Here is a 19573-nt window from a genome sequence, read left to right on the forward strand (position 1 = left end):
CTCTGCATCAGGAAATTGGTCCGTAATGTATAAATAACATTGCACTTCAGGCGCAGAAACGCTGCCTGTTGAGAAAAGAGATCATTTCAATTGGAGCTGACATGTAGTCATACTGGGTGATGTGACAATCCTTGGAAGCAAGTGAGCTGAGGAGCAGGGAACAAGAAAGGAAAGCCAAGTACTAAGCATGGCTCTTTGCTGGAGCCCACATCCCAGTCTGTAGCGGTATTTCTCTTCTCTTAACAGCACAGCAGATTGGCAGCTCGCAGCCTCTGCTCTGTTTTAAACCAGATTGAGATAGAGCATTTAAACATAATGAGGTGAGGCATTTATCCTTTGAGCCCTGGTCAGATTTAGAGAGCTGGTACAATTATGTGTTATTTTAGTCTTTCAAACAATGCTTGCGAGTCAACTGGCACAAAGCCTGACTCAGTTTTATGAGGACAACCCGTATTTAATTTCTCTGTGTGTTTGGGTTATGAGGAGTCCAGAGCAAGAGTTTTGGAGCATTTTGTACCTAACAGGACAGATCATCAGCCAGTGTAAATATCAGAGTTGCTTAGATTACTTAGGAGCATGACATAAAAGATAAAGTCTGCATGATGTTTTAGCTATTCTTCTTCGTTCTCAATGTTATTTGTGAATGCTGTGCTTAGTGGACACGATACCATGTTACAGGGTCTGCAGTCTATATTCCATACAAAAATACCATGTTAGCCACAGGAGAATCATAGAATCGCAGAATCGTTTGGGTTGGAAGGGACCTTAAAGATCATCTAGTTCCAACCCCCCTGCCCTTGGCAAGGACACTTCCCACTAGATCAGGATGCTGAGAGTCCTATCTAACCTGGCCTTGAACAATTCCAGGGATGGGGCATCCACAACTTCTCTGAATGTTGTACTGAATGTATTGCTTGTTGTTGATTAACACAGATACTGCTTGATGGTCTTTGGGACTAAAGCAGCTTGAGAATCTAAATTGCAGGTGAGCAATGGGAAAGAAACTGGTCCAGCAGTGCTGGAGTCTCAAGCTTGCTCTAACCAGGCTGAATTTACTGTGCTGCTTAGATTGCTGCTGCCCAGCAGGGCAGGGGAGACCAACCAACTCAACTGTCTCTGCTGCACTGCAAGTTGGAGTGAATGTACTTTGGAAGCAGGCTTTGCCCTGTAAGCAGCAAAGGCTGGAGGGGAGCTAGGGAAAGGAGGAGATGGCAGGTAGAATGATGGGATGCATTCATGCTGGGCATAAGATGTAGTAGTAGTAGCAGAGAGAGTCTGTTTTTTAATACCATGAGTGGTGGTTTCTCTGGGAGTCAGAATTTCACAAGGTCACAGGAGGTGAGAAGGCAGAGGTTTAGGCCCTCAGCAGGTCACACAAGGACAGATGAACCAAAAGTTGGAGAAACACAGTGATATGTGTGCCAGATAAGTGTTTGCAATGTTGTTGACATTGCTGAAAAATAAAATAAATAAAAAAATATTCTTGCCTCAAGATATGTTCAAATAACTACCAGAAGCAATGCCTCTTATGGAACATTTAACGTGTACTAAGCTCTAAAGGAATATATTGTAGACATGCCAGTGGGAAAACCAGTGCTTTATGTATCAGGAGAAAAGTGACCCAAAGGCCATGCAGTTTCTTCCCAATCCACCCTGACTATGCATCTTGTCTATCTAAAGGCTGACACTTAGAAGTGTCTTTGCTATCCAGTCCTGGAGTGTTGTCCGAGACCCAGTTAGACAGTATCTTTCTCACACTGTCACCATAAGCTTATTTTCTGTAACATCCTTGACTATTCTCAGCCCTTTTCCTCTATCATCTTCTGATCAACAAAAAGGTTTTCTCACATCCACGTTCGTGTTTATTGCTTAATTCAGTGCTGACTTCTGCTTTGTCTTACCCTACAATTCCCTCGGGTCCAGTTTCTCACTGCAGTGGATGGTGTATATGTTGATTACCTTTAATGTATTTTGCATACTGAAATATCTTTAGGAATTGTACACATCTCTGCAAGCACTCTTTCTTTAAAGCCACCTTCATTTTCTATCATAATCTTTTGAAGAATTCATAACATTTATGATGTTTAGTGCTGTTACGTATTCTTTCACTCCAGTACCTGTTTCAATCTCCTGTGATACTTTCAACAGGATTTTTTTGGTGTGAAATATATACAGGCTTGCTCTATCTAAATAAAATCCCTATTTCCTTCAAAAGAGCCTTGCAGTTTTAACTGGGAAATTAATTTTTGCCTCCTCCTGACCATGTAATTTCAAGTTGTTGTATTAAGTAGATATGAGATAGGCTTTCCTTTTTGGTCACTAAATAACATTTCTCAGTGTGTCTCAGCTTTGCAAATAATAGAAGCAAAATTACAAGAAAGAGGAAGGGTGACAAGAAGTCACCTGCCCTGTCCTTCACAGTGCTCTTATCTCCTCTTCTACCGCTGTGTTGTAGCTAATGCACTTCCCTCCCCAGTCCCAGATGCTCCTGAATTCCCATGTCATGACATGCTTTCAGAAGCTTTTGCATAATCTATCAAAACCACACCTAGACTCTTGTTTTGTTCTGGTGTCTGCCAGGTACTCCCCATCATCAAAATGTTCTGTTTTTCACTGATTGTTTCAATAAAGAGCTCTCAGATCATCAGTGAGTCACTTACAGGTTTTTAGGATAATGCTACCTCTCCCTTTTTTTTCTTTTTCCATAAGCATGGGCCATCCCTCCAGCCTTTTGCAGCATTTCCTATAGTTGTATTTTGAGCTAAGGTATGGATCAGTAAGGATTTTTAACCAATGCTTGTGGATTTAATTGACTTCTGATGCCTTCCAGTTTGACATGGTTCTTCTCTGAATATCTTCATCAGCACCCTGGCATTCACTTTGCTTAATCATGCCACTCTACTTCCTTTTTTTTTTTTTTTTCAGTTCTCTTAGCCAGAAGATAAATGGTGCTTTACTTTCCCATAATGCTTCCTAATTTTTTTTCAGATTTTGTTTCTTTATCACTGTGTAGGTTCATCACTCTGCTACTCTTGCCTGAAATACTTCCACTGATTCTCTTGAAGACACTTCTTTTATCGGGTAATAATGTTTTCTCTTTGAATAATTTTTAACTTTACTGACTGCATCAAGTTCTTCTGCCTCAGTCTTTTCTAACTGCTGCAGCACTGTGGTTCATAGAATTTTTTTCCACAATTACATTCACCTACTTTTTCAGTTTCCCTTTTCCAACTCCTCTCTCTCTCTTTTTTTTTTTTTTTTTACTGTGAACTTTTCAACTGGTTTTGGACCTCCCTCTGATGCCTTTTTTGTGGTATTCTCCATCAGAGCTTCAGAGTTTGCCTACCGCTGTGAACACTTCTTTGTAGCGTACCCTTGCAAAACTAGGATGTCTCTAAGAACTGTCCCTTCTAGGAATCTGCTAGGATTTTCTGTGACTTACCAAAGCTGCTGCTTCCTTATAATTTCGGAAGCAAAGGCAGCGTACCCTCACAGATTCGATAAGTACACATATCACTGCCAAGGCCTGCTTGCTTTTTTCTCTTGTTGTCTAGGTTATTAACATTGCCATTTGAGTCAATAGGCTGCCAGGAGAGAAAAAAATGACTCCATCACTAACAGATTACCCCTGCTACTGACATTTTGCCCTTCCTAGTACCATAATTCAGCTCATGAGAAATACTGCTGATTGACAAAGTTAAATTCTCAATATACATCAAGCATTCAGAAAGCTCTTTCCAAAGTTTGCTTTTTTTGCACCAATGCAAAGCCCTTAGCAATTCTCTCCAGAGCATCTACAAACCAGATCTTTTCTCAAAGGCTTGAGAACAGCAAGTGGATTTTCTTTGAGATTTGAACATATTCCACTCAACATCTAACCCATCCAAAACATCATTTCCTTGGAGCCACCGGGGCATCTTTAGGAAACGTCTTCCTTATATTTTCTCAGCAACAATATTTCACAACTAGACAATCTATCTTTAGTGTAAGTTTAAACGAGCGTGAAATCATGCTTGGCAAGTGTTGGGTGCCTTAATTCCCCTGCAAGTAATACCTCTCAGAGTAATCCTCTCTAAAAACTCTGTACCTGGGGAAGAACAAACCATTTTTGCTACTTATTGTAGAAATGCACTGAGGTGGCACAGGACCCACTCCTGTTCCCTGTGGAGAGAATGAGTCGGTCGCTTGGTTGCAGCTGCTAAACATGTATTTTCTCGTGTTCTTTGTCTGGGTTTGGCATTGTGAGCCAAGGAAGAGAGAGAATCACAGCCATGGGAGTGCTGATGCTGCTTGGGAAGCGTCGCCCTGCTGGATCGGACAAAGAGAGGGGAGGATTAGGGATGGGGGTAGCAGCTGCCGAAAGATTTGACATGAGTGCTATGAAATGGTTTAGCAAGAAATGAATGACAATAGTGTAACTGGGAAGAAAGGGGCATTTATTGCTTGCGGGACGGCCGTACTGAGCAGGTGACAGTCTGTCTTTATTGCTGCTGAAAGCAGCAGGATTGGAGGGGGAGCAACCGGAGGTGTTGCTTTCTCTCTTGCAAGGACCTCTGGCATAGCGGTGACCTCCTCTGAGATACTGAGGTTTTCTTTGCTAGCTTCTAACTTCAGTTGAAATCATTTGTGCTTCGAGCCCTCCAGGATGTTGGGACCATTAGAGGCACGAGTGCCATTCTCCAGGCATGTTCGCTCAGGAAATCACTTCCAGTTGTTGGAGAACCATGACAACAGCTTGTGTTTGCTGATGTTTCTACAAAAGAAGGGAGAGGCAAAATGAGAAGGCAAGAAATACTGTTTCCATTCATTTCCACATGAGAGGAGAGAAGTGCAAGTCCACTAGCCGTTAATAATGTCTCCAACACATCTCTCTAGGACACAGACTGAGATGAAAACCAGTGCATACTGTAAATGGGATTTCCCAGGTTACTTGTGGGCTTTTTAGAGCAGTGGCTTCTCTCAAGGCTCTTTCATCCAAGGCTCGCTTGCTAATGGGGATGCTGCCATGCCTGAGCTTACCCTCTCCTCCTCCCCTGCAGCACCTGCTGTTTGAGGCACAGTTCAAGAGCTGCTGCTTTTAACAGTCAAAGTAATTTTTTTGTTAAAATATCTGTTTCTTTTAACAGAGTGAAAAGTTGCATTCAAATGCTTATAAAAATGATAGGAATATACGAGATGAGATGGAATATCGTTCAGGCATATTATTTAGAGACAAATTTTGCTCCGAAGTGCATGTGTACTACTCTGTTTAACATTGCTAGAGGTGGAAAGCATTTTGCTGATAGAAGTATTTAGGTCTATAAACATAATACAGCAAAATGAAATCTGGAGGCTTCTTCTTAGAGCTGAGCATGACAGTCTGATTTTCATTGCCTTGAACCTTTTAAGTAGGGCATAATACATGCAGCATGTGCGTAAAGCATGATTATTCCAATGTCAAATCACTTTTCCCTCTTTTCTCTCTGATACAAATATGTAGATAAGGCGTGAAGTAATACACAAATGGTGAAGGAATTATTCTTGGGGAAAACATGCTTGTTTGTAGAAAATCTTGCCCATGTTTCATTAGATAGGACTTCATATATGTTTATTAAGGTAGCACATAATACTCTTCAGTCACTTTTCAAATGAAATTCACTCACTGGGGTGAAGTACGGCTATACTGTGAAAAATCTTTGGTTGTAGTAATGTATGACTTTTCTTAGTTATCACTGAGTTTAAACGATGGAAATTTGCTGAGGAACGGGGCAAAGAGAAGACTTGTAAACTCTAGATTCAAATAACATTAAAATGGCTAAGGAAGATCACCATGTTGATGTAGTAACCCTGCTTAGAAGTTACTGTCTGTGACACTTACAAGTAATGAAGTCTTCTGCAATAATCATAACTAAAACCATTAACTGCATGAAAGTTTTACTGCAGCACCATTTTTTCTCCGGTATCTTCTTTTCACTGTGATAAATAATGGATTGCTACCTAAACCACAGTTAATGATTTATAATCATTATGGCATTTCAGGAACCGTACAGATAGTGAAATAGTCTGCTCAGTGCTGATACCAACAAACAGGGTGGAGAGAAGGCGTGGGAATGGATCTGGCTTGACTCAAAATGTATAGCAGTTAAGAAGCAACGTCAGTAACAGAATTACTTTTTTTTTCCCCAAGGAATTATACATCTTCCAATGCACTGTCCATGTTTCTTTTTAGACTTTTTTTTTTTTCCCAAGGAATTATACAATACATCTTTCAATGCACTGTCCATGTTTCTTTTTAGAAATTAAAAAAAATGTATTTAAACAAGAAAAGAAACCAAGATTTTCTAATGTTTTGTGTCAGTCTCATATGCTTATAAATATCCTCCCCCACCCCCAAACAGTATCTGCATCTGAATTTATGATTTATGAAATAAATTGCCCCCAAGCTTTGGCTAGCCTTTATTTTCTAGGTTTTGTTATTCGTCCATACTTGCCAGCAATCATCTGACACTGCTTCCAAATCCTACTATAATGCTCAAAGTGAGTTTTTTTGAGAGAAAGTAGTAGTAACTCTGCTGAGAAGATCCAGAGTTATATATCATGCAAAAGCCCCTGCTTTCCCGGTACTCAGCCTGAGCAGAGCTTCTGCCCCCAGACGTGGGCTTCCTCTAACTCACCCCCTTCATGGTCTCACTCCCAAATGCTTTGGTGGACTTCAGTTGACCTTTGCACATGGACAAATGACATTTGAGTGATGGCATTTACAGCAGGGATGATCATCTACTGTAGCTGCATGACTGTGCAGGTACTGGTTAGTTATAAGGAAACTTTCTTGTAGTAACTGAAATTCTTCTATGCCCCATTCATCACATATTTTTCTTGCTATATAGCAGAAGTCTTTCAGTAACTAAGAGACTGGTCCTCTTTCAGTAACAGAAACTGGCATAGTGATAACCTCCATGAAGCTCAAATTGTGTATCAGTCTCCCCATCCTCCACCCGGTTACCAAAAATAATCCTGCTGTCTGTCACATGTTCTTTAGCAGTGACAGTGCAAACAAACTGTAGCCTCTGTGACATCTATTTAGAACTTTCATGGGGAAAAAAATGGGCTTATTTTTGATTCCTTCACTTAATCTATCCACAGCATAATTAAAGGTTTTCTTCAGCAAGCCCTTGTAAAAAAAATGGTAGCAAATCCTTCAAGTGCAGTTCTTGGGGGGGGGGTAAAATTAGGGCATGCTCTCCAATTTCTAAATAACATTTCATAAGTCCTCAGTGAAGACAGCACTCTTTGCTTTCCTTGCCGAGGTGTGGGCAAGCCTTTGTCCCAGGGCAAAGAAGTTTTCACTGTATGCTGCTGTTCTGTGAGCAAAAGCTGGGATGAAAAGCTGGAATATCCACAACTGAGTGTACACTGGAGTTAATTAGGAATATCCCTCATCTTTCCAAACTGTGGTGAAGTTCAGACCAGCCACCATCTGGCAAATGTTCATGGGAGAAGTGTCATACAGTGTTCGGGGTGGAGATTGGTACCCAGAGCATCGTGGTTACAGAGATGTCTCATGCCCTGTCCTTACCGCTTTCCTCCAAGGGTTCGGAGGAGCCAGCGCAGATCCTGAGTGAATTCGGCCTCAAGCATATCTGAGAGCTCCAGCTGAAGGAGAAAGGGTATATAAACCTGCAAAAAAAATCACCCTTCATTCGGCACTCGGTGCAAGCTGGCATCGCTGGTGAACTCAGTGCCGCCGCTCCTGTGAGGTGGAGCTTTCCTGCTGCGCTTTGGCTGGCTCATGGTGAGCAGGCGCCAACTGTTTTCATCTCACATCGCTGGTAATTTCATCCCAGCGTCTGGAGCTCCGGGTAGCGGGATGGAAAAGAGGACGAGACAGTCTGTCAGGGTGAGAAGAGGAGCTTTGTGAGATGCGTAGTTTCTTAAGAAATTTCCCAGATTGCCTTGTGGTTTTTGTTGTGGTGATGTTGCATGTAGGAATACATGTCACATCAGAGCATTGGCAGCCATGGGGCCGGCACTGTCCAGAAATGCTTAGGCAGGTAAAAAAAAGTCAGGGCTATTGATTTTTGTCCTTCTTTGAGAGGGTGAATTGATTATTTCTCTCCTCATATTAATTATTTACACTTGCTTCTCTGGCTCTGTTTTTAAAAAGAGAATGTAACTTATTGCACAGATAACTTCTGAATTATTAACATCGCACTACTCAAGCTGTCAGAGGATGAATGAGGGGTAAAGATCTGACTGTCTCGGCAAGTTTTGCATTGCCACATGCTACGGCATGGGGCTTTCCCCCTTCCCTCCACCTGGCACTGTCCTGGCAAGCCTGGCTCCACAGCCCAAAGCCTTGCTGGCTGTCAAGTGTATACTCGTACATTGCCTGGATCCATCAAGAAGTTCTCCATTCCCTTGGAATGGAAAAATGGGGTCGGTTGGTGCGAATAGGTCAGGAAAAGGGTTTAAGTGGCAAAGAGGTGGAATTGAGCAGTTGGGAGTCTTCAAGCAACCTCTAATCAGCACATTTTGCTGCTTTCTGTAAATAACCTGTTTCCTTTGTGCCACAGATGAGGATACTTTCACCCATCTCTCTCTCTTCGCAAATCTAGTTCATGCCAAAGTGGTGGCATGTGCAGTACTTCAGCCCCTTTCTCATCCCCTTCAGAGTGATCCCCACGCCCCACACATCCCCACGGATTTTGCCAGCAGTTATATCGCCAGGGAGCTCGCTCCAAGGCTGGCATGTTTTTTCACCCCGTTCCTACACTCAGCCTGCTGAGAAATGCCTGGGAAGGAGACAGTTTCTGTTCTGTGGGAGGAGACACAGCGAAGCCTTCACTTGATTTGGGTTTGTGCCTTGATGTGAGAAAGCCTGAAGTTTCTTTTAGTACCTGCAATGGTGGTTCATTTAATCTAGGAAAATGATGCTATCTGCCCCTAATGGGTGCATTACCTCTGATTTCTGTGTTTTCCTTTTTTTTTATACTATATATTTTGTTGTGAGATGAAAGCTCAAGCCCAAATGGATATAAGTGTTGCAAGATACTCTTACCCGAATATGAAAATTTTAGGTCTTGCTCCCATGATAGTATCTGGAGCTGGGGAAGGTAAATTGTGTTGATATTTAGGGACGTCAGCATAATGTCTATGTGGGCAGAAGGAGCACAATGATCCATCTGAGATTGCCAGATATACGTATTGGTCTATTTAAGGCCTCTTTCTCAGGGATCACTCCAAAATAGTTACAGTCCAATCTCATCAGCGTGCTCTTGCTGCAGTCAGCTGTGCTGAGAGAAACTGGGTCTTCTGCAGAGATTGGTGAGTGAAGGCAGCTCTCCTCACTGTCGCTGTGTGCAGAGTTCAGGATAAATTCCCATTCCTGAGTTCAGTGGTGTCAAAATGGCAGATTTTGAAGTGATGAAGGAGGGAATAAAGTAATTAAATCATGTGATAAACAGTTCTAAGGCAGATTTAAATCTGAAAGCCTTTAAATTGCTTTTCTCTTTAATGTTTTTCATCATATGTAATATACTTTTTATCAAAAAATAATTGAGGGTTGTTTGTTCATCTCCCTTGTCAGTTTTCAAGAGTCTGGTCCTTCATAGAATCATAGAATAGTTTGGGTTGGAAGAGACCTTTTAAAGATCATCTAGTCCAACCCCCTTGCAATGAGCAGGGACATCTTCAACTAGATCAGGTTGCTCAGAGCCCCGTCCAACCTGACCTTGAATGTTTCCAGGGACGGGGTATCTACCACTTCTCCAGGCAACCTGTTCCAGTGTTTCACCTCCCTCATCATAAAAAATTTCTTCCTTATGTCCAATGTAAATCTACACTTTTTTAGTTTAAAACCATTACCTCTTGTCCTATCACAACAGGCCCTACTAAAAACTCTGTCCCCATCTTTCTTATAAGCCCCCTTTAAGTATTGAAAGGCTGCAAGGTCTCCCCAGAGCCTTCTCTTCTCCAGGCTCAACCAACCCCAACTCTCTCAATCTGTCCTCATAGGAGAGGTGTTCCATCCTTCTGGTCATTTTTTGTGGCCCTCCTCTGGACCTGCTCCAACAGGTCCATGTCTTTCCTCTGAGCCCCTCTGAGGGCTCCAGAGCTAGACACTGTACTCCAAGTGGGGTCTCACGAGAGTGGAGTAGAGGGGCAGAATCACCTCTCTCAGCCTGCTGGCCACAGTTCTTTTGATGCAGCCCAGGATGTGGTTAACTTTCTGGCTGCGAGCATGCATTTCTGGCTCATGTATAACTTTTCATCCACCAGTACCCCCAAGTCCTTCTCCACAGAGCTGCTCTCAATCCCTTCATTCCCCAGCCTGTATTGATACCAGCAGTTGCTCCGACCCACATGCAGGACTCTGCACTTGGCCTTGTTGAACCTCATGATGTTCACAAGGGCCCACTTCTCGAGCTTGTCCAGGTCCCTCTGGATGGCATCCTGTCCCTCAGGCGTGTCAACCTCAGCACTCAGCTTGGTGTCATCTGCAGACTTGCTGAGGGATCACTCAATCCCACTGTCTATGTCACTGATGAAGACATTAAACAGTACTGGTTCCAATACGTGTTCCTGAGGGACACCTCTTGTCACTGATCTCCATCTGGACATTGAACCATTGACCAATACCATCTGGGTGTGACCATCCAACCAATTCCTCATCCACCAAACAGTCCACCCATCAAATCCATATCTCTCCAATTTAGAGAGAAGGATGTCATGGGGGACTGTGTCAAAGGCCTTACAGAAGTCCAAATAGATGACATCCATAGCTCTTCCCTTGTCAACTGATGTAGTCACTCCATCATAGAAGGCCATGAGGTTGTTCCAGCAGGACTTGCCTTTGGTGAAGCCATGCTGGCTGTCTCGAATCAGTTCCCTGTCCTCCATGTGCCTTAGCATAGCTTCTAGGAGGATCTGTTCCATGTTCTTCCCAAGCACAGAGGTGTGGCTGACAGATCGGTAATTCCCAGGGTCCTCCTTTCTAAAGGAGTCCTTCTGTTTTTCCATTGCCATGCTCCTGTGTCTTTTATGATGAATTTATTAATTTGTTGATGATTCCCAGACCAGAAGATATATTAAGTACTGTGGGCAGTTATAGGGGAAGGTTCTTATATTAGTCGGTGTGTGTGTGTGTGTGTGGTAACTGAAACGCAGATCCCACATTACTTATCAGGATGTGAAATGGTGGAAATTGCCTGTGGGAAAGAGGTTACTGTTGAACCTTGATCATTATGCATCAAAATTGTAGAAGGATAGCTCTGAAGTTCTCCACTGTTGCGGTCAGCTGTCAGGGTATGTGACTATAGATTCTGGAGTACCTTCACAAGGGAAAGGGAAAATAAATTAAGGTTAGTTTCCTAAAAAAAAAAAAAAAAAAGGTCAAAAAAAGAATTGGAAGGCATCTTTGAAATGCCCAGCACAGCAGTTCTCCCTTTTGGTGTCCTCCATCTCCTCAGATAGCCAAAAGTATCAGCTTGCCTCTCTCCCCTTCCACTGGTCCCTCCTTGGTGGGATTCTTGCATCTTTTGTTCTTTCCCTCTCTTCTTCACCGTAGGCTTTTCCTCTGCATATTGCAGATGTGGATGCTAAGTCGAACCCCCAATTGTGCAGTATATGCAAACCAGCCCTTGAGATTAAGGGCAGCTGTGATGGGCAGGACTTCAGGCACACCTTGGGACAGCAGTCTCTAGTGCTGGGCACGGAGCTACACTGCTTGAAAACTTACTTTACAGCTACTGCCAGAAGTTTTTGCTCCCCTGGGTCAGGGCTTCAGGCAAGCACAAAAATCTTTAAACAGGAAGTTTTTTCTGTGCTATTTCTGGTTCCACCGGCTCTCAATTTCCCTGGAAATACTGTGAGAACGTTCCCTTGTTGGGATAATTTGTCACTTCCATTCTGGTCCTGACTGTAATAAGTGCAAAGACCAAACAAAATGAAAAACAGTATGTCAGTGAACATTAAAGTCAGGGTGTCTTTGATCCTACAGTGTTGATTTCACTCCTGGGTAAAGTTTTGCATCTGTTCGGTTTTGTTTGAGTGGATAGTCCCTCAGTTCACACAGCCATAGAGGAGACAGTAATTCGGGTAGCACAAATTCAGAGATATCCCTTGTTTCTCTTGGCCATAGTTGTTGTGAGAGTAACCGTGTTTAACAATTTATGTATTCTTTGGGGGGGAAATGTAGAAAATAGACGGACTTTCTGTGGTTTTGCACAGGAAGATTAGGCATTGGCACTCCTGCAGCTGCCTTTCATTGAACGTGGTTTTGTGGTATTGGGTTGTTGGAAGAAACAGGTACATTGCATGAACTGCTGTCCTTCTGAGTCTGTATGAATAAGCACCGTGGAGAACTTCAACATTGTTATTTCTTTGCCACAAGATGATTAGGAGTAAATTTGGCAGTAATTTTCTTAGTCAAAAGGATGGAAGAGGAGCCTTGTGGGGATGAGCGTTGCTAGCATGGACATTTCACACACGCTTCATGTCTTCACAGATGCTTTCCTTAGAAGCAAAACCAATAGAAAGGCTGTGGATGTGATACCCCAGAAGTATCCACAAGTGATGCTCCACAAGCATCCAAAACATAATACTCCAGAAGTACAATACTTCTTCAAAGAATCTGGTACTAACAGAAAGATCTCCATAACGTTACTATGTGATTTTTCATAGTGAACACAAACATATATATAGAGAAAAAGGCCTTTCTGTACATTATCTTCAGTTTCCTAAACCAACCAGCATGTAATTCTCAGCATATGAAGACTGACAGCGCTTTCCAGGATTCATTGAGACTGGTTACTAATAAAGGCATTTTCACAACTGAACCTGACAGTCTGTTAACTGGTTTTAAATGTGGGTGTTGATTGGAACCTGGCACCTTTATTCCAGGTCATCAGCCGACATAATTGAAGGGGACAGGAGCACTAATTAGAATGCAAAAGGTTGTAATTCTTATCATATTACAATCTGGTCTTTAAAATTGAAGCCGTCTTTTCATCCCTTTCCTGAACTGCAACTGATTTTGTTCCTCACTTGGTCACTAGCTCTTGCTCTGAGGTCCTGGAGTTGAGTTCTGTTTGGCAGCTCAGAGAGGAGAAGGGGGAGAATATGAGATTTCCGCTTGGGTAATCAGGAGAGGAAATAGTTCAGATAAATCGCCCACCACCAAAGGCTCATTTTACTCCTGTCTCAGAAGTGGGAACTGCTGGGCGATGAGGACGTGGCAGAACCTGCTTGAAGACTTGTGATGAGGAATGAGGACTAGAAAGCCTTGGAATACTTCTGATTTAGCTTTAACTTTCTTTCCCGGGGCTTCTTGTGTTGCAACTGTTCGTAGCTGATTATCCATAATCAAGACATTTCAAACAAAGCCATTAACAGTAATATTTCTACTTTTCCTCTGAAATTCTTCATAAAGGTTTGAAACCTTAAACCAGATTGGCAGGTTGACATTCACAAGAAGAATTGTTTTTACCATGTAAAACTGCTAGCATAAAAGAGACTAGGCATCATTAAGGATTTATTGAGTTTCTATTTTCTCCATTAAAGTACCGACTATTATTTTCAAATGACAGATTTACCATAATGAAATCATTAGTGACTGTGCATTTAGGGTATTTTTTTTTTTTGACAGCACTCCTAGCTATTCTAGCCAGGCAGCCAGACTCTGCCTCTATAGAATACATAGCTGTGACAACTTACCTTTTCCTCTTTGATAGGAGATGAAGAATTTGACCAGAAGTGAGCAGATCTCAGAATGATCATAGCTACCTGCAGTTCTTTTCTTTTTTAAGCTCATGGTGTAATAACTCTTTGGCTTTTTACCTTTTTTTTTTCTGTCTTTAATTGCAGACCTAGTTTTTTTCATGACTGAGTGTGCGTTACAAAGGCAGCCTTGGGGAGTGATGTGATGTGAGGAAGAAATGCAAAGTGAAATATCGCATTACTGCCCAAGTAAGGAAAAATCAGTCCATGTTAAGCTTTTTAGGGCTTCAGCATTCAGTTTATGGGAATTTTGGAGTATGGGACAAACTGATGACAGTACTTGTATATTTATAAGGGATTGGAGGTAGGGGAATTCGATCCCTGGAGGTGTCAAAGGTCTGATCCCTGTCTGTCTGCTGTTTTTTAAGAGAAGCTGGCTATGAGGCAAGGGCAAGTCAAGCCATCCCATGTAACAGTGACAATCTCTGGAGGCAGACTGCCCAATGAAAAGATTTTTTTCTGTCTCAAACCATTGATTAGTCTTATAGACCTAATGAGTCCTTCAGACTAATACAAATGCATCAAAGCACCCATTATTTTGGTTTGAAGTTCAATAGCAAACAATTGCATGAGGTTTGATAAAGTAATTTGATTACAGCCAAATAAAATATCAAGGTTTCAGTGTTTTGCAATTGTGGATACGCTCATTAGCTAGCTTTAACAACCTCTGATTAGTACCTTCCGGTGGAGTGCCTACTCCTACCCACACTATATGGGATCCAGCAACCACGCAGTCTCTTTTCCCCATCTGCAGTACTATTTTGCCAACTCCAGACTGTCAATGCAGAGCCGCAGCAACAGGTAATGAGCTAAAATCTGGATTAAGTGAAGTATGCTACTTTAAAAAGGTATCTGTGTTCTTGAAACTGGTATGTAAAGCAGCGTCTGGGGCTCATAGTTTGATCAAGCAGACCTTTAAAGTACATCTGTTTAGTGTACTTTTTGATTACCAGTCCTGAAATCTCAGCATGGGATGAGGTTTGTTCATAAACAACAGTAAAACAACGTTCTGCTGAACAGACTGTATTCCTTGGCACAAATCAACTGTTCTCTGCCATGATCAGCGGAGGTAGCCTCTTCTTGTAATAACACATCTGAGGGCACTGGCCAACCCACCAGCTTCTGCCTTCGGTAGTGGATGCTAATTCATTTGTCTGCCAGGTGGAATGGAAGAGAATGTGTCTCCTTTCATTGCTTTGCTGAGCATCAGGGGAACTACATGTATAAATGCTCTTCTCGCAGAACTGTCGCCTGATCTGCTGTTTGACCAGTGCCTGGGGCCGTTGCACTGTGTTTACCTACTTACAGATATATCAGCTGCAGGTTGCTGCCTCTCTTCTACTGCCTGCTTCTGCTCTTTGGTGGGTTTGGAGCGTTTGCTAGGTAAGGGACACTGGAGCCAAAAGCTCAAAGTGAAAATTCACCTGTGCCAGTGAAAGCATGTCTAAATTCTCAGAAGACTGAATAGTTCTCTGAGATTGCACGCATCCTCTGTATTTTGTCTCACAGTTGCCTGCAGAGTTTTCATGAAAGGGAACCAGGAGAGGGAAGAAAGTTCTATATATAATGCCCGGATTTTGAGGAAGTGATAGTACAAAGGGTAGGATTGTGGAAACAGGACAGCTCTTCCAGATATAAAACATGATAAATTGCATCAGCATAATGATGCTCAGCAGAAGCAAGTGAGTAGCAGAAAAGGAATGTAATTTCAATTATGCCATAAATTCACTTTCGGCTGGCACAGACAGCTATCAGAGGGCAGACAGAATTTCCTTCCTAACCTTAATGAAATACAAGCACTCTGGTTTTAATTTGCATTTGGTATTTCTTCTTCAGTGCAGTAGAGGTTGGAAGACACCTTCCCCCCCTTTTTTTTTTTTGGTACGATGTTTATTTGCCTGGAAGCATTCATCTGTTTGTATTATTAATTCCCTGCTTTTTTACTACGTGAATTTCCTGTGGTGATCTCATGATGTTTACAGCTTTCCTTGCAATGGCGTAAACAGAGATTGATGCCTTGTTTTCATATTTGGGTGTGGTAGGGAATAGCCACATGCAAACTGCTGCTCAGCCACATCCAGGGAGCCCTGGCTAAGGTCAGCTTGAGACTCCTTTCATGCACAAGGTAGATCCTCTGCTAAGGCCATCAAGCTTGAGTCTCCACTGAGCTTGCTGTCTCCACTGAGTTCCAGGGGGATTCAAACAGGAGTGGGAAAAGATAACCTGATAAAGAAGAAAAAGTGTGCTGAAAATAAATTTAAACTCCTATTGATTACTATTACAGTAATCAGTATTACTATTACAGTACAGTACTACTACAAAGAAAACAGTCATTGGGAAAAAAAAAACAGGAATGTGCAGAGCTGTTGTGTATGCAAGAATTTCAAGTAATCTTAAACATATTTTAGCCAATATAACTACTTAAAGTATGAGTACCTCTTTCATACTCACAAAAATGAAAAGAAGGTATTTCAGAGTGTTTACTGACATTTAGTCATGTATTTGAGGCTATGAAAACATTTTCAGTCGGAGACCCTGACTGTAATTCATAAAAGTTAATAAATTACATCACGGAGTTCTCTGTGTGATTTACCCTAGTCTTACTGATGGGGAAAAGAGAGGCACAGGATAGCTTAAAACTTATACTACTTTTTTGCTGTTGTTGTTCCTGATCTCTTGAGTAGGGATAGCCATTGGGCTTTGAGGCCCAACAACCATGCAATGAATTCTTATCCTCTAAGTGCAACTACAGTAGTTTGTCCAGGGATATGTTTGAAAGCAGCTGTATATTTTATTTTGGTTTTCAAATTAGAATTGTAATAAATGTGTGTGGCTAAAGAGTTTCTGCCTGGTGTGGGTATCCTTTTGTTGACAGCACTCCAAATCACAGCTTTTAACAGCAATCTTTAAACCCCCATCATTTCTCCTCAGTGTTTACTGCAGAAGTGTTTCTGCTTCTACTTACTTTCCTCCCCCAGTTCAAGACAAAGTGACTTTTATACTGGCACGGAGGGTTGCCGGAGGCAGAAGCTATTACAGAAAGGGTAGAAAGCTATTACGTGTCGGGTAGACAGCGTAAACAAGTCACCAGTCTGTGAAACTCACTGCTACATGATTATTACTGAAGGGCACGGATTTAGGGAGACTCAAAGGAGACTAGGCATGCATCTGTATGAAGTGAGCAACCAGACCTGTCATACGAGTGCAAATATTACCACAAGTTTTAGCAATGAAGGCAACACTGGATTTCGGATTTAAGTGCACGTCATATTTGGAGATTTACCTCGGGTCTCATTAGCTTGAAAGGATTTCCTGCAGAAGCTGCTTCTTTTGGGCACCGTCAGTGATCATCCCCAGCTTGCTTCCCAAAGGGAACGTGCAGATGTCTCTCATTCTGATATGCATAACCTTGCTAAAAACATGCTTATTGAAGCTGAGAAGCTTCACAGCCCCAAATCCCTAACAGAAGGGATTACATCTGAATCAGCCAAATATTGAAACTCCAGTTTCATATTCTTCCTTCATCTGAGCTATTAAAAATCCTCATTCAAATGTCCAAAGTCCATTTCTGTAACGTGTTTTGGCATCTCATTTTTTTTATTATCAATACAGCTTCCAGACATGGCTTGCTTTTCTTAGTTGATGCTTATCTTCTCTTCAGGAACTTTAATTAAAATAGTACATCCTAATAACACGGTTGCTTGTGTAATTTTTCTCTGACAAAATGAATTAAATTTAAGTAGGCTGCATCATCTTGCTGCTTATTGATGGGTTGGTTTTTTTTAGATGGAAACTGCTAGATGAACACCTAATCAGTAATTCAACTGAACCAAGGTCTTTATTTTTTATATTTTTTCCCAATGGCCAATGAAGGCAAGATAACGTTACAGAATTTCTAGGAAGTCTGAGCATCCAGTTTTTAGCTGGTGCGTGGCTTTTACAAGGCTTTTTAGTAAGTTTTGGACTATCATCATGGATGTATAAGCTTAATCCTGACTGTAGTAAAATAGGATTTAGTGCTGCTCTATACCTTCCCAGCAGAGTTGGAGTAAACAGGATTTGTGTGGGTAGGTATCTGAGAGGAACAGCTGCATAACAGATCTACAGTCACTTGTGGAGCCTGTGGGCTGCAGCATCACGGGGGGATTTGGGCTCTGGGTTTGTGCAGGGGAAGAGCTGCCCCTCGGTGCCAGGGTCAGGCCAGCCTCCTCCTCCAGCACGTGAAGGGATGGACATGATGTGGCAAAGCTCAGCACAGCCTGGTGGGCACCGCTTTTTGTGGTGGGATTGGAGAAGCCAAATCAAGCAAGGGGTCAAGCTCCATGCAGAGATATGTGTAGTCCTTTTCCTTGATCACTGAAACATGGTAAAAAGGGTCCTCTAAGTTTTTAAATCCTTTGGACAGGGGTTATGTAAAATCTATTGGTCCCTTCTTCACATTTATGAGATCCAATGTAGGAAAAACAGGAGTAGTAAGTATGGCCAAGGCATAGGAATTGTTCTCACACAGGTGGGGAGTGGAAGGAAGGCATTAGACAGACCGAGTGCTGGGTGTACATGTTGGTAGCACTGCTCAGGAAGTGAGAAGAGGACAAGAACTAATCCCATGCCACCTCAGCACTGCTTGTAAAATTCAACCCAGAAGATTCTGGGATTTTATTACATCTTTATCAATTATTATGCTGAATTTCACAGTGTCCTGAGTCACCTGGGGAAGGAACCAGTGGTGGTTTTCCGTATCTTCTGTAGGCTAGAACTGATGGGCAGGTAGGATTAAAAGATTTTTGTATGAGTTCAATGAATAAAGCAGGGCTTAACTGCTTCCCACAGACTGCTGGTCTGCAAGCAGATGTTCACAGCAAACTCACCTCGCCTGACTTATTCCTCTCCTCTCCCTAGAAATAGGTAACTTCGTCAGTTGGTCCCTTGGATCACCTGTCACTTTAATACATGAGGTTAATTTAAATACTCATGTGTATTTTACGACAATTTTAAAGAGTGCTGCATTGTCAAAGAAGCTGTGCCTTTGAAACCTGGGCTCCCTTTACGGTTGTTTCATTTGCAGACATACACTTCTATCATCCTGCTAGCGTGCAGGAGGCGCAAGTGACCTACTTGCCCACCTGTCAGTGTGTGGACACAGGCTCCTGCTCCCGCTGGCTGCTGGAGTCACTTGCCCAGGCTCACTGGGATGGTGCCTGCGTGAGACCTCACGCCTGGTGGGTTGGTGCTGGCATGGCCAAGGCTGCAGTGTGGTAAATCCCTGGGAACAGGGAGTCACTCTGTGCCTCAAAGCCACCCCTGTACCTGGAGCCGAACCCAAACTGTGCGGCAGCCCTGAGAAGCAGCCATGCGCCAGTCCATGCAAAGGTGGCATCCAACGTGTCCTTCTCCTGATGCTGCCCTCCCTGAAGGATAGCACAGTCAGGAGGGGGCTGCCCGACAGCAGCTTCTTCCCTCACCCCATATCTATCACTCAGGAAAATGAACCAGCATTGCTGTTTGCACCCAAAATGGCCCCAAGCCTAAGCAGGAACCACTTTTCTTCGTGCTAGCTGGGAACTTGGAAATGAAGACAGTCTTGAAATGAGTCTAATGGCCCTTTTTGTGGATAGGATTGACTTAGAAGTCCTTGCACATGTGAAAGGGTAGGCAATGGCATGGAGGATTTGGGAGTTGAAGGCTACCTGAGAAGGAAGTATGTGCTTTCTATCACACCCCTCCCTTTGAATCACGTCAGACAAAGGGGAATTAATCACTGACTTGCAAAGAGCCTTATTCATCAGGTTAGCGGTAAGATGCAATTTTGTTCTTTGTC

At 42.6% G+C, this 19573-nt stretch overlaps 1 protein-coding gene across 1 annotated transcript in view; it reads left to right on the forward strand.

Annotated features, from left to right (window-relative positions):
• Positions 1-19573, forward strand: part of MTCL1 (microtubule crosslinking factor 1) — a 97265-nt gene that overhangs the window by 2347 nt on the left and 75345 nt on the right.

The sequence above is a fragment of the Charadrius vociferus genome, unplaced genomic scaffold, assembly GCF_000708025.1.
Source record: "Charadrius vociferus isolate BGI_N301 unplaced genomic scaffold, ASM70802v2 scaffold202, whole genome shotgun sequence".
In the NCBI taxonomy this organism is placed as follows: Eukaryota; Metazoa; Chordata; class Aves; order Charadriiformes; family Charadriidae; genus Charadrius; species Charadrius vociferus.